The sequence below is a fragment of the Homarus americanus genome, unplaced genomic scaffold, assembly GCF_018991925.1.
Source record: "Homarus americanus isolate GMGI-L3 unplaced genomic scaffold, GMGI_Hamer_2.0 scaffold45698, whole genome shotgun sequence".
Taxonomy (NCBI): domain Eukaryota; kingdom Metazoa; phylum Arthropoda; class Malacostraca; order Decapoda; family Nephropidae; genus Homarus; species Homarus americanus.
Genome location: NW_024735554.1, coordinates 12335295 through 12348519, shown reverse-complemented (window position 1 = coordinate 12348519; position 13225 = coordinate 12335295). Strand labels below are relative to the sequence as shown.

Sequence of the window (13225 nt, the reverse complement as noted above, 5' to 3'; positions counted from 1 at the left end):
GCCTCCTCTCCCCCACAGCACCTACCTCTCTCTCCCACGCCACCATCTCTCTCCCACACCACCTACCTCTCTCCCCACCTCTCTCCCACCTATCTCTCCCACACCCACCTACCTCTCTCCCACCCTGCCTCCTCTCCACACCACCTACCTCTTCAAACACCGCCTCCCTCTCTCCTCACCACCTACCTCTCTCACCACCTACCTCTCTCCCACACCACCTACCTCCTCCCACACTACCTCTCTCCCACATCCCACCCCACCCACCTCTCTCCCACCCCACACCTACTCTCTCTCCCACACCACCTACCTCCTCTCCCACGCCACCTACCTCTCCCCCACCCACCTACCTCCTCTCACACCACCTACCTCTCCCACCACCTCACCCACACCACCCCTCACCTCTCCCACCTACCTCTCTTTCTCCCACACACCACCTACCTCTCCCCACACCTATCTCCCCACACCACCTACCTCCCACCCACCTCCTCCCACCCCACCTACCTCATCCCCACACCACCTATCTCTCCCCCACCCTATCTCTCCTCCCACACACCTCACCCACCACCTCACCACCTACCTCTCTCACACACACCACCATATCTCACCCCACCACCTCCCACCCCACACCACCTCTCCCACCCACCTACCCCTCTCTTCCAAAGTGTTAGTGTAGTCCCAGCCAGGCAGTTAAAGCCACAATCCACTCAAAAACAACCAGACTAGATGTCTACTAGTATTCGGAACCCTTCACCCTCCCTCCTCGCCGCCACTCCCCAAAAACTGCAACATATTGAAGTTATTGACCGATTTTGATGAGTCTTTGTAACCAGGATTATTGGATGGATTATAATTCGTGTCAGCAAAATTTGGTACAATTCGGTCGATGTTCTGTACAAGGTCACTAATGGAGGCTAATGTTGGTAATGATCAATAAAATGTGGAATATTTGTGATGAGAGATACAGTTTGCAAATGTGGGAATTATCATGAATATTCAAGAAAATAATATTAAAAGAGAGAGTTTATAATCTTACAGGTCCAAAAGTGATTGGAAAACAGATAAAAAAACGCTGCAATAGGCAGTGAGGTGAGGGCAGTGAAGTGAGACAGCATGATTAATACTCAAGCAAAGTCGTCATTGCGAGTATTTCCTAAGGCGACACTTGCTACTGAATCCTACTATGTCTGGTCATAAAAAACTGTTTGAAAATACTGGCAGTGATGGTGTGTGATCTAGAGCATAAAGGAACGGATATTAGCTACCCTCCGGCAGAAAATTGGGACAAAGGCATATACCCTGGCAAGGGCACCTGGCTTTTATTGAACATTTGGATCATCACAGGCTTTATTTCTTCTGCAGCACTACGTTTGAGGCTACAAGGCCGTAGGTCCACTCGACCAAGCCTTTCTTGATCAGTTTAGTGTACAAAAAAACCAAGCTCCGCTCAGGAATCAGTTATAACCTTTAAAGTAACCTCTGTGAGTGTTGAGATATGGAAGAGCCGGTAAGAACTACGTTTGCCCCCAACTCAGAAAAATAACAGTTGTCATAGGACGATCCAAAAACAACGGTCACCCACGGTACTGAACAGCCCCAGGAAACTCCTGCCCTCCTCCTCCACCACCGACACGCTTTTCTTCATTATGTCACGTCAAATAGGGAAAATAATTTCTATATGTAACTTTTCGCGAAAATTCAAATTAGTTATATTATATATGGACAATCAAATATATAATCATATTAAGTTCAGTACTAACCAAACCAGATGTAATCCAACCTTACCTAACCAAATTTAGGTATAATTTGGCTATATAATGATGGCAAACGACGTCTTAGACGAAATGCAGTAGGTCAAATTCAACCCATTATGATCATACTTTAACGTTGCCACTTTGTTTCACATCATTGTGGTCGTCGAGTGAACTCTTGCACTTATTAACGTATTATAATGCTGACATGGATACATACATCACCTTGTCTTGTGAATCACGGTGCTGAAACCCCTCACTCTCAGCCAGAAGTTAACGATGACTGCTGGAGGTAATGTCACATGTATACAGTAAGTAGTGTACTGTACTTAGAGCACTAGAGCAGGTAACTGACCGCTCTCCGTCACGCTACATGGTGGTCATATTCTTGGTCTGGGGCGTAACATATTGTAGTGTTTACGACAAAGCACTTGTTTTCACGCGTGTGTGTGTGTGTGTGTGGCGATCACCCTATAAATAATGCAGATTTCACCATCATCACCACTTCCACGACGACATGATACTGATCACAGCAGAGTTGCTTCTCACCCACCGAGTACCTCCAGTACTGGGCACCCATGACTCCTCCACTTCATTATTTAGTTTTTAACTGGTGTATGGTGTTTAGGTTAAGTTAGATGCCCACAGCAAGGGTGGAGAAACTCAATATTGGAAATATGACATTGTAAGAGTCGGAAGATACTGGAGGTAGTTAAAGGAGGTGCGGCCTTTACTGACGGCAAGAGGCTCTTCCCTCCGAGTGAAAGGAAGAATGTATGTGTGAGAAGTGTCATGTTGTATGGCAGTGAAACATAGGCAGTCAAAAAGGATGACAAAATTAGACTTGAGCAAGCTGAAGTAACAATGGTGAGGTGGATGTATAATGGGACACTGAAAGACAATACCCTGCCAAGAGGACGGCTGCGTATTGAGAGAATATATTGGTTAAGTTCAGCGTAGAGGCAAGCTCCAGCTTGGGTATGTGGAGAGAATGGATGAGACCAATTGGGCCAAGAGGTGCAGGAGTCTAAATGTGGACAAGATAAATCTTGATCAAATCACACAGGGAAATGGAAACAATGGAGCACCTTAGCTTTCGTCTTCATTCAAGACATCTCCAGGGACAACCTGATGTTATGTAAGGCCACCCTATGTATATAAGCCTCTCACAGTCCCTGTCAAGTTGCCTCTGAAAATGTCTTGAATAAAGACGAAAGCTAAGGTGCTCAATGTTCCTTTTCTCATGTGATTAAAAAAAAAAAAAAAAAAAAAAAAAAATATATATATATATATATATATATATATATATATATATATATATATATATATATATATATATATATATATATATATATATATATATATATATATATATATATATATATATATATATATATATATATATATATATATATATATATATATGATAAGTTACCCTAAAGGTGCGTTCACACGTGCGAACATTTTGTTGCCAACACGTGATCAACAACAGGAAACACCTATCTAGTGCACGCGGCCGCATCCCACCAGAGTCGGAACCCTGTGCTTCATTTCGTCTTGTCGATCACATGTTGGCGACTAAATGTTCGCACGTATGGACGCACTTTTAGGAACACACGCACACACAATGTGCTATATATAATGTGCGTGTGTACTATTATGTTAAATATAGTTAAATAACACTTAGCTTTATCTGCGTCATGTTATATGATTCTTTTATGAACATTTTGTATTTTGTAAACTTAAATATAATTCAGATGTATAAATTAGTGTTTGGTGAATATTGTACTGCTGTACATTTCCTAATGAAGCAGTCAACCGACAACTTTCATTTACCAGCCACAAAATGTTGACCAGGAAAGACATGACGTAACACTGCACCGTGTACAGTACCTAACAGTTCACCAACACAAATTTAAACAAGTAACATTTATAATGTTTGGTGAGGTGAGTGCACTACCTGCAGCACCAGTGCGCTACTTTAGGCCTAGTCTGAAAATATTGACACCGAACAATATCCTTAACGACTTATTGGTTGATAATTTCACCGCGGGTATTACAGGATCATTAAGCAGTACCAGGTGTCCCGAGGAGTTTCATGATAACCTCCTCGTCCTGTACACAAACAGTTAACATCCATATTAACTTTATTCTTTATCGGAGCAGAGACTATGAGGCCGTGACGGTAGCATCTGCCGCCTTGGTATTGTACGAGTCTTACCCGCTGAAGTCCGAAGATATAACTCCTACTTCATGCACGAACAGTTACTGGTCTACAGAATTCATCATGAAACTGTGACATCTCAGGAAGCGACGATAACAACACACACACGTACCAGGTAACGCTCATAAAGCTCGTGTTACTATTTGGTTTATTATGTCAGGTAGGAGAGCAACGCAGACCACTCCTGCACGTTAGACCACCAACATATATGTCAGCGCTCAGAATCCAAACTGTTGTGTTACAGATAATGCACAGTACTTCAATTCAGTATTAAGTATATCTAATGCCATATAGACGTTCCATTCATCCATCTACACTTAAGGTCTACTCAACTGTCTCATATAATACAGACAGACAACTCGAGTAGGTGGTTGAGAAGCTGTGGGTAGTGTCTGCAGGTACAACACTGGAGACGCAACACTGGAGACACAACACGGGAGACACAACACGGGAGACGCAACACTGGAGACGCAACACGGGAGACACATGGGAGACGCAACACTGGAGACGCAACACTGGAGACGCAACACTGGAGACACAACACGGGAGACGCAACACTAGAAACACATAATATTTTACACACGCTAAAAATCATTCGAGTCTTAACAGCGAGAAAAACAATAACCAATACCATAATGACACAGCATATAATGTCATCAGCCCAACAAGAGTTAAGTAACAGGAATGTATACTGATGTACTCCATGTTGCTACTCCTCGATCAATGCTTCGAGCGTAACTTACCGAATAAACTTGGATAAGGTAGAAGTACTGTACACATACACATCAATGTACCCCTGTGTATGGTGGTAGAGGCGTAAAATGTATGGCAAGTGAAGAGTTATGGTTGACTGTAATGAGAGATTAGATTCTCTTGTTTGTAAAAGAGATCAGCTTAAGTTTATCAAGTATTATTACGTTTATCCGGAGCCCTGAGTATTAACATGAATCTATGTCAACAATCCTCAATATACTCAACACACCTGACACCCGGAACAAAGGTGAGGGTCACGGTACAGTGCCTCTTACACGTGTATCAGAGCGAGACAACAACTTCTCACTGAATGAAATGGTTGCAGTTGAACACCTGTTGATGGTAGTGTTCGGGTGGCCCTCCACGACGGATGGCCACCCGAACACTACCCAGGTCACGTTGTTTTATCTTTCAATGTTTTTATTCCCGTTATACTATTTATATCTCTGTGTTAATCCATTATGGTTTCGTCGGAGTGGATAATAGGATTTGTCGGTGTGTCTGACCGGGTGTATCTGTCTTCTCAGTAAGTAGGTTGGGGAGTCTCAGCGTCATCCACTGGTTCATCTGTAGAAGGTTTACAGTGTGGGGAGAGAAACACAAGTAGAAAGTGTTGCTATTTTTCATAACGTCAGAAATTTATCAGACTGGCGGCCCTGGTAGCTTGTTTAACACCTGACCTAGACCTCACTCAGACGTTTTAAAGAAACTTCGTCTTAGCCACAAGATAATAAGACAATATAAACACAACTTATACTGAACAGCTTTGGGATCAGGCAAGAGATGACTGACTGTGTTACCTGGCCTGACACAGCTGTTACCTGGCTTGACACAGCTGTTACCTGGCTTGACACAGCTGTCATCTGGCCTGACACAGCTGTTACCTGGCTTGACACAGCTATGTTTCCTGGCCTGACACAGCTGTGTTACCTGGCCTGACACAGCTGTGTTACCTGGCCTGACACAGCTGTCATCTGGCCTGACACAGCTGTTACCTGGCTTGACACAGCTGTTACCTGGCTTGACACAGCTGTCATCTGGCCTGACACAGCTGTTACCTGGCTTGACACAGCTATGTTTCCTGGCCTGACACAGCTGTGTTACCTGGCCTGACACAGCTGTGTTACCTGGCCTGACACAGCTGTCATCTGGCCTGACACAGCTGTTACCTGGCTTGACACAGCTGTTACCTGGCTTGACACAGCTGTCATCTGGCCTGACACAGCTGTTACCTGGCTTGACACAGCTATGTTTCCTGGCCTGACACAGCTGTGTTACCTGGCCTGACACAGCTGTGTTACCTGGCCTGACACAGCTGTGTTACCTGGCCTGACACAGCTGTGTTACCTGGCCTGACACAGCTGTGTTACCTGGCCTGACACAGCTGTGTTACCTGGCCTGACACAGCTGTTACCTGGCGTCACAGCTGTCATCTGGCCCTGACACAGCTGTTACCTGGCTTGACACAGCTATGTTTCCTGGCCTGACACAGCTGTGTTACCTGGCCTGACACAGCTGTGTTACCTGGCCTGACACAGCTGTGTTACCTGGCCTGACACAACTGTGTTACCTGGCCTGGCATGTGTTGCCTGGCACACAGCTGTGTTACCTGGCCTGACAGCTGTGTTACTGGCGCAACACAGCTGTTACCTGGCCTGACACAGCTGTGTTACCTGGCTTACAGCTGTGTTACCTGGCCTGACCAGCTGTGTTACCTGGCCTGACACAGCTGTTACCTGGCTGACCAGCTGTGTTTCTGGCCTGACACAGCTGTGTTACCTGGCCTGACACAGCTGTGTTACCTGGCGCAACACAGCTGTGTTACCTGGCCTGACACAGCTGTGTTACCTGGCCTGACACAGCTGTTACCTGGCTACACAGCTGTGTTTCGCAGCCTGACACAGCTGTGTTACCTGGCCTGAGAGTAACACGCAAGGAACAACTCACCCATTCACCCCACTCCTCACCCCTCTCTGCCTCATACCCACTCATCCACTCTCCCTCTTACCTACTCGCCCACTAACCCACTCACCCTCTCACACACTCGCCCTCTCACCTCTCATCCACTCAGCCTTTCATCCACTCACCCTCTCACTCACTCACCCTCTTATCCACTCACTCTCATGCACTCACCCTCTCACCTACTCACCCACTCACCCTCTCATCCACTCATCCTTTCATCCATTCACCCTGTCACCCACTCCACCCCTCACCCTCTCATCCACTCACCCTCTCCTACCCCTCACTCACCCTCTCACCCACTCACTCACCCTCTCACCCTCTCATCCACCCATCCACTCACCCATCTCACCTTCACACCATCACGAACATTTTTATTGACCCCAGTAATAAGAGGTATTACGCTCTCTCTTCTACGCCTATTGTGTGGCTGTAATTAAACCACCACAGTGTATACAAGTTTATGACAAGGCAGCAGTCATTTAGAATCAGTTTCACAGTTAAGATAGAACAATGTTTATTTTTATTGTCGGGTCGATGAAAACAATGAATTCAGGTATGTTTTGAGTGTTTATAGACAATTATTGAAAACCAACTGACCTGCGTTTGAACTATATGCAGCTACGTTAAGTCAGAAAATATAAGTTTTGGTTTCTTTTGTAGACTGATTTATTCTCTCAAGTCAAGGAGGAGAGCGCTGCTGTGTATGAGAATTTCCTCTCATCTTAATTACAGAGAGGAAAGTTGTACAGTGTGTTGAAGCTGATCCTACGATGGCTGATCTTACGTGTTATGATTGTGCTTCTACAGGAATTAAAAAAAAATAGTTAATGAGTTAATGATTATGTAAGATGATATGTTGTCAGGACGTATGGCCGAGTATCTGTACCTTTAGTGTTACCTCAGTGTTCGAACAAGTCTTAGACCAAAATACAAGGAAAGGCAAACAGCAAACGATAAGATGGAAGTGAGGAGTAGGTATTGGTGTTTATGGTCCCTCTGTTGTCAATCGATCATCTTTTAATGACGCCACCTGCAAAATTTCAGCAGTTCTCGGTTCTCATTTCTTCGTTCTTGGTCAAAAAGGTGACTTCTCCATCAAACGCCCAGTTCGCGTATCGCTCGGAACAAAACAAAGATAGCTAGTCGTCCAAAAGTGTTGTAGCTTCAAAATTTTCTTGTGATGCAATGGATGTCTGAAATCCCACAACACTTTACATTCCCTCACTTTATCAGCAAGGGAAGTTTAGTGCTCCTTGTCCAAATAATTCTTGAGGCTGGAGGATCCTTGCTGGTCGCACTCAGTGGATATAAACAAAAGCAAAATTAAATGTTATTAGTATTGTTTATTTGTATGTATAAAAAGAAAGTTTCCTATTAATTTGTTTTAATAAGATTAATGCCTTTCAATTATAAATATTATGAAACCTCAATTGAAACCGAGATGCAGTCAAAACTTGCCTGAGAACTCTCATCCTTTTCGTTTTCCCCGGCTCTTAGTTTTCAGGTGGAAAATCTGACCGAGAACGGCGGTTTTGTCGATTTTATCCCGAGGAATAAATATTTTCCCAGTGTGATCGCCCCTTTAGGTGGTTCGAGAGGCCAATAAGGTATCAGTCTGATTGTCCGCAGATTTTGTGCGGCAGTGTGAGTGATGAACTAAGAATCCGGTCATTTCACCCACACTATGGAGTCGGTTCGCCCAATATTACCTGTTTTGTTACCTGTTTTATTTAGGTTTAGTAATGTATTAATATAAAGAACTGAACTTCGGTAAAGTTTTCGAAACTATGAAAATATCGTCTTTATGTTTCGTAATTGTCCAGTTGATCTAGTCTGTAACGTGAGTACGCACATGATGACGGGACATACAAGTACCTGTGTAAATTGTTGGCCCTTCCGTTTCTGCCGGAGGGAGAAATAGTTCCGATGTTCGAACGTCTCCAGCGCTAAGCCATCACAGCCCCACTACAAACTATGGTAGATTATATATCAAGAACATGGATCCACAGCTCAACATGGCCACCATCCAGCTGGAGTATTTTCAACCGGTCCGTGTGTACCAATAATGACATTGAAGGATGGTACAACCGACTGAATAAACGTGCTGCCGGAAGATGCCACCTTCAGTTTTATCTGCTTGTTAACCTTCTCCACAAAGACGCCAGATTAACCTCTGTACATATAAGGCTGGTATCAGGAAAGAAGCTCCGAAGGATCCAGTGAAGAAAGTATAGGAAGTTGCAGGCCAAAATATTTGCTCTTTGGGACGAATACTTGAGGAAGTAGAGGTCAGCTTGCCAACTTCTGAGAGCTTGCGCCCATCTCAATGCAGAGTCGGCAGCTGATATGTGACAAAACATCCTACATCCACTCTTCTGTTACTTCTATGATTGATTGACATTTTAAAACTTTTCAGTTTGTGTATTTTATATAGGTTTATATAGTTGAAAGTCACCGAATAAACAACTTAAGACTTTATATATATATATATATATATATATATATATATATATATATATATATATATATATATATATATATATATATATATATATATTACATTGTAATCTAGTACATGAATAAACATAAATAGAACATGACAAAGTGTGGGCGAACTGACTTCAGGTGTAGGCGAACCGACTCCTAAGTGTGGGCGAATAAACTCTAAATGTGGACGAATGGACTTGTGGGCGAATTGACCGTAAACCACGAACGACATCAAGTGTGGGAAGGGCGGCGGCAGCGTCTCTCCGACGCTGGCGCTGGTACACCTTGGCGTGTCATCGATCATCTTCGCATGTTTTACACCTTCTGCAAGTGTCATGGTGTGATCATCTCGCAGGTGCAAGTATCGGTTTAACACTTTCACACAGGTACCAACATGGTGAGTCGAGGGTGATGTTGCTTCACTCCCATCGGTAACTGATGTTATATTAGTCACTCTGTTAAAGGAGTATTTTGCATCGTGAGTCTTGGGGTGGCGTCCGTTTATTTTGCACCCTTCATATCTAATAAAATCCGTGATAAAATGGAAAATATGTGTGCTCATATTAAACAAATCCCATAACTACTACAAAAATACTTGCATTAGATCGCTTGTTCATCGTTTACCGAAAACTAAACAAAATTAGTTCTTGTAAACATAGAACACACACACACACTATAATACACAAACAATATTTTCCGACTTTAAGATTCTACAGTACTGAGGAAGCCTAATCATGGGTTGTCCTTTACTGTTGTCGTGCAAAAAGTGTGAAACAGTGATTCCTAAATTTCTTTCACCTTCCTCCTAGTTTACTGTCTGGAGATCCATATAATTCCAGTCATAGTTGGTTTTTGTGTATGTGTTCCCAGTGTTCAGGACTTTGTATTTTATCTATACTGAAGCTTAAATGTTACTCGTTACTTAGAGTGACGAGTTTCTACAATTTATTGTGTAACATCTGACGGTCTAAATAATGCTTACCAGGTGATGGTTGAGTGGTTAACAGCTAACGGTCGAATATTTAACAGAAGGTTTTGATTAACAGTTGATGGCCGAATATTAACAGCTGACGGTCGAGTGGTTAACAGCTGACGGTCGAGTGGTTAACAGGTGGTGGTTGAGTGGTTAACAGGTGGTGGCTGAGTGGTTAACAGGTGGTGGCTGAGTGGTTAACAGGTGGTGGCTGAATGGTTAACAGGTGGTGGTTGAGTGGTAAACAGCTGACGATCAGATGTTTAACAGGTGATGGTTGAGTGATTAACATCTGACGTTCGAGGTGCTCATAGCTGATAATCGAGTGGTGAACGCAAGACTAATAAGTATACTGTAATAATCTGGGGAAAAAATATAATCGTTAAGAGACGCACTACCTAATTTTATTTTGTCATAAACTAAGGGAGGTATAACAGACCACGGAGAGCGACATTCAAACACCCTATCTGTTGTCTACCAAAGTAATACCACTGTGTACGTTTTCTGTTCAAAAAGTAAACATTTGTGGTTGCTAAAAATCTATACAAACACGATTCACATCCCTTTGTCTCTGATGTTCTAGAAATATTTCACAGTTTGAAATAATTTCTGGAGGTAAATAAACTCGTTCGTGCACGACTTTATTTTTGTCTATAAAACTGCATATTTGGAGTGTTGTTAACTTAAAGAGCTTCTTGTTATGAATATTATGAAAAAATAAATAGGAGAATATGGTGTATTGACGTGACACATGTTCTGTTTCACTAAATTCACGATTTTTCCAGAGTATTGTCATTTCTTATTACATAGATATGGAATATTTTTCTATTGGGTATAATTAACAATTTATAGAAAAAATTGGTGTCCGGAAGTTCATGAATATTTATACGAAAATAAAAGAATCCGGTTTTACATAGTTTTAATAAATAAATAAATTTTACTAAAACTCACCGTTGACTTCATATTACCACACTTCACACTAAATCGTACCACAGCTCGGATTTGGGTACCATGTTTGTGGTAAGATATAAACAATAAAGGGATAAAAGATAAACAAACCCTGTAATATGTGTTAGGCAGCATTGTTGTGTTGCCAGCAAACAGGGTAATCGCAGTTTTACGCCCATGACTACCGCACTGCCTTACTACGTGTTGTAACTGAGCCCTCACACAGTCTCAGCCCGTGGTACGTTCATGTGGAGGCAACTGTACATTATATACCTGCACTGTTTATATATACATGCTGAATCAGTGTGAACTACTATGACGATGTTATTGAAATATAAAAATATATTTATCTGTTGTAGAATATACAATATACGTTAGCAGTCCGGAACACTAAAACTGATCAGGCACATTCTTACACCATGAAACACACTCCCAATTTAAAACACCGCCTGACACATCCTTACACATCAAAACACCGCCTGACACATCCTTACACATCAAAACACCGTCTGACACATCCTTACACATCAAAACAGCTCCTGACAGATCAACACACATCTTTACACAAAAACACAAACAGTGTTACCTTGGCACCAACCCGGGAGAAAGCCTGCCACTAGACAAAGTAGGTTCCACGGCAAAGACAACACCCAGCAGTTTCCCACATCACCAAAGAGCCGCGGAGAGCGAGTGCACACACCTGTATGGAACCTGAGCCAGCGTCATACTGAAGAGTGCCGCTACTATAGAACCCTCCCCTGGCACCACCACAACACGCGCTGACCGTCATTCTTCCAGACGGTTAGCTTGAGACTCGGGTGTGGCTGTGAATTACTTGTTGGTCAGAGGGAGTGAGCTATTAGAAGTTATTTCTTTCGTACGACTTCTTTACAATTTTTTCTTTCCTTTTCCATGAATGGATTACATGAAGACTAGCGCCCTCGGCTTCATTCCCCTGATGATTAAACACCTAAAATCTAGCCTGACAGCATAACATAACAAACTAGCTTAACATAACAAAGTCTAACCTAACCACCTCAGGTAGCATTAGGGTGTTTAATCATCAGATGAAATAAGCTTTGGGGGCTAATCTTCATGTGATCCTCATGGTAACTAACACTAGTATGTGGTCGGTGATGGACCGCCCACCTGATAACTAGTAGTAGTGTAATCGTGCAGTTAATTGTCAACAACGTTGTTATGTGACTGATGTAGCGTGACGGACGAGATGGAACTAAGTGTGAGACAAAATGTATGGGAGAAGATTGTTGTTTCTCTCTCTCTTTGCCCATCTTTATTCCTCTCTTCGTGTATTTACATCACTCTAGGCAAAAAAATCTTCCAATTTTGTTACGGATTCCACACACACGTGTGAGTATATATATATATATATATATATATATATATATATATATATATATATATATATATAATATATATATATATATATATATATATATATATATATATATATATAATGTGTTTGTGTGTTAAGACACGAGGTTTTGAAATTTTACAATGTACTCCAACATGCAACGCACCAACACACTGTACACACAGTGCTCCCAGCACAAACACACACACACAGCACTCCAACACACGGTGCTCCATCACACAGGTGCTCCAACGCACAGGTGCTCAGCACGCAGTGCTCCAACACGCACAGTGCTCCAACACACGGTGCTCGACACACGGTACTCAACACACAGGTGCTCCAGCACTCCCGTGCTCCAACACACAGAGTACTCCAACACACAGTGCTCCAGCGCACAAAAATGCTCCTTTGCGGTGCCTCCAACACACAGTGCTCCAACACACACGGTACTCAACACACACAGTGCTCAACACACACGGTGCCTCCAACAGACGGTGCTCAGCTTGCAGTGCTCCAACACACGGTACTCCAGCAGCACACACGGTGCTCCAGCACACACGGTGCTCCGCACACGGTATCAACACACACAGTGCTCCAACACACGATGCTCCAACAGACACTGTGCTCAACACACACAGTGCTCCAACGCACACGGTACTCAACTTTGCGGTATCCACCACACGTTGCTCCAACACACACACGGTGCTCCACCACACACGGTGCTCCAACACTCACGGTGCTCCAACGCACAGGTA

General features: G+C 43.1%; 1 protein-coding gene across 1 annotated transcript in view; it reads right to left on the bottom strand.

Annotated features, from left to right (window-relative positions):
- LOC121871350 overlaps positions 1-11807 on the bottom strand; it is a 52286-nt gene extending 40479 nt beyond the window's left edge. Inside the window, exon 1 of the mRNA XM_042373569.1 lies at positions 11682-11807. The gene's annotated coding sequence lies outside the window, so the exon portion shown is untranslated. The remainder of the gene's footprint in view (positions 1-11681) is intronic.
- Between the last annotated feature and the right edge of the window lie 1418 nt (positions 11808-13225).